At 48.6% G+C, this 3084-nt stretch overlaps 1 long non-coding RNA gene across 1 annotated transcript; it reads left to right on the forward strand.

The window, feature by feature from the left end:
• The first annotated feature begins 276 nt into the window (after window positions 1–276).
• On the forward strand, window positions 277–2614 carry LOC123371119. Its single transcript, XR_006579710.1, has 3 exons — window positions 277–400; window positions 1137–1253; window positions 2107–2614. It is a non-coding gene; the product is annotated as an uncharacterized LOC123371119 (long non-coding RNA).
• The last annotated feature ends 470 nt before the right edge of the window (window positions 2615–3084 follow it).

Here is a 3084-nt window from a genome sequence, read left to right on the forward strand (position 1 = left end):
TGTTCCAACATCAGCATATTTTACAAACTCTAAAAGTGTCTTGCCTGGAGCTCTCATTCTGCTAACACTGTAATTGCTGCTAGGAATGATTGTTGGAAAGGGACATTTTTAGCATTTCTATCCTAGTAAAATACTATAACTTTCTTTAAAGCTCATTTCCTCCTGTTGTTGTTCTCACCCTGAATGCAGAGGACAAGGAGCCAGAGAAGCTGAGTGCGGCAGATCATCTTGATAGCGTAGTCACAGATACCAAGTTCGGAAGCACAAAGTGTGAAGGTGGCACATTTATATCTGCTCTGAACAGCTGGGAACTGTCACTCGGGTGGAAATATGCAAAGCAGCATCTGTATGAATGTCCATTCGCTTTGCAGACCCAGGGCCACAGACACCCCTCAATCTCGTAATGTATTTCTCATTCCTGGCAGTGAGGGGTGCCCAGGTGGATTAGGCAAGGGATGGTCTTTCTAATCAGTGGGCCTCAATTATCTAGGGGGAGTGCTGGGCCCGGGACATAGATGCGGAGATTCTAATCTACCGGGGAGTGCTCCCTCTGGAACCAACTCAGGGCCCGCACCCACTCCACCCGATCCCCCAAGACTCCATGCCCACCCTGCTTCTTCCAACCCCCGCTCCACCCCTGCTCTGCCTCTTCTCCCCTCCCACCCCAGCGCCTCCTGATGCTCCAAAATATCTGATCCATGGCAGGCAGTAGGTGCTGAGAGGGAGGGGGAGGCGCTGATTGTTGGGGCCCGCCTGGTGGCAGGAGGTTCCGGTAGGGGGGCTCCTCCCTAACCCCCCCGGCCACCTGCCGCTCACCTCCCTATTCACCTTCTCACCCTGCTTATCCTCCCGCCTCACCTCTCCACCCACCTCCTCGCAATTTTATCAAAAGCACAGGACCTGGGGCAGTCGCTCCGATTCATTGTACACCAGGGACGGCTCTGCATATCAGGCCAATATAAATAGGCAAATTGCTTGGCTTAGTCCCTGTGCAAGGAACAGAGTTTCAACATGGAGAACTGATTTGTTTGCAGTGTGTTAGAAAGTAGGGGTGGTTGTTATATTAGGGATATCAAAGCCATTTTAGATTATAAACAAAATTTCAAGTATTACAGGAGAGTTTTTGTTTTGTGCAGATGTGCTGCCATCTGGTGGCAAGATAAGGAGATTCAACATCATTATTTGGAGGTATCACCGCTTCAGTGATTCACAGGCCTCCTGCCAGCCCTCACAAAGTATTGAATGTCATCGTGGTTTGTTAGGTTATTCACACAATATGGAGAGTGAGATAGAGATGTGTAAAGTGATTTATGAATGCCCCAGTATTACAAAAGGCACCTGTTAAACAGAGGCCACTGTTAGTTACACAGACTGTTAGACTTTTCACCCTGTGATTGTTAATTCTTCTATTTTCAATATTTTGTTTTATTTAGATGTAACATGATAGAAAGATGCCTACCCAAGGCTCTGGGCATCCTAACACATTAATTTGTTATACAGTACAATGAAATCCCAGATGCAGGTGGTCTATGTTTCCCCTAAATCTCTCCTTGGCTCCCCATCAGCCTCCCTCCCACCCTGCTTGCCAGTCCCTCTGCATGCAGATCTTCCTGCAGCTGTGGCACTGCTCCTCTGAACACCAAGGATCTCATTGTTCAGCTGCCTCTCCTGGACCCCATGGCACCCAGATACTCCCAATGTATTTGTATGTCCACTCCTACTCTCAGAGAGGTGCCATAACACCGGAGTCTCACAAGCAGAGCTGAGCTCCCAGGTCCTTTAGGGCAGGGCAATGGCCAAGGAAAGAGGAGCAGGTGGAGGGAGGATTGGGAGGAAGCCAATGGAGAGTTGCAATGCTGGTCTGGGAGCTGGAACAATTTGTATTGTGGGGGTGCTGAGAGCCATTGAACCAAACTACAAACCCTGTGTGTGATGGAAACCACTTCAAACCCGGGGGTGCGGCAGCATCACCAGCACCCCTAGTTCCAAGGGCAGGAATCTTAGATGAGCTGGCTGTGTCTGATGTAGCTCACCAGCAATGGGAGCTGCCATGTCCCAGAATGGCTAAGGGGGTTATGTTGTTTTATTCTTTGTTTTTTTTTCCAGTGCATCCAGTGGCCGGTCAATGTCTCATGAGATCTGGGCTATCTAAAAAGTGAATACTTGCAATCAATGAACACGTGAACATTATGCCACAGGTGATATGACAGGATTTGACCTGGAAATGCTCAGCTTCACGTGCACCAAATATGGTCCTTGCATACGTCTGATCCAGACAATGATGGCGAGGGCATAAGGGACGGATCTGAGCAGCATGGTGGCTTACCTAGGTTCCCACACTGCAGCTACACTGACATGGGGACACCCGACAGGAAGCAGCTGTTACTCTGATTTTGGGTTGATTCTTACCCTGGATCCAGAGCACTAAGAACCAAATGATGTGAGCTTGTGAGATCATCTTGTTGTTTCTGCTCAGACCAACCCTTGTCAATAAACCACAAAGAGTGAAGTGAAACCTTCATAACTGCTCTGAGCAGCAGGGAAAGGACAGTGGGATGCAAATATGCAAAGCAGCTGTTCTCAGTCCCTGATACGGGGCCAGATCCCCAGTGGCTGTAAATCAGTGTAGCTTTCCTGAACTCATTGGAGCTACGCTGATTTGGACATGCTGAGGATCTGGCCCACAGAATGGGTAGATTTGCATTATTGCAGATAGTATATTTCTGTATTAATGTTCCAAACTCCAGGGCTCAGCTCCCCCCACCAGTCTGCTCTTGGCTTCTGGCTCCTGATTTTGGACTCTTTCCCCAGCTAACCTGCTTGTCTGGACCCCCTTCCGTGTCTTTTTCCACACTCACCTCTGCCCCTTCTTTTAAGATGCCCCATCAGCCTGGGGACACCTTCCTGACCCCAACAGCCAGGTCTCCCCCTTTATGTGTGTTCTTGAGAACCCACTTCTTCAGGTTCCCATGTACTATTGCTCTAATTCCACTGGAACAATTCATATAACCTGAGAAACTAACTAGTAATCACCAGACACATACGTTAACATTGCAAGTAACGACATAATCTCCCCTGTTAACC

Source organism: Mauremys mutica, chromosome 5 (assembly GCF_020497125.1).
Source record: "Mauremys mutica isolate MM-2020 ecotype Southern chromosome 5, ASM2049712v1, whole genome shotgun sequence".
NCBI classification, from domain to species: Eukaryota; Metazoa; Chordata; order Testudines; family Geoemydidae; genus Mauremys; species Mauremys mutica.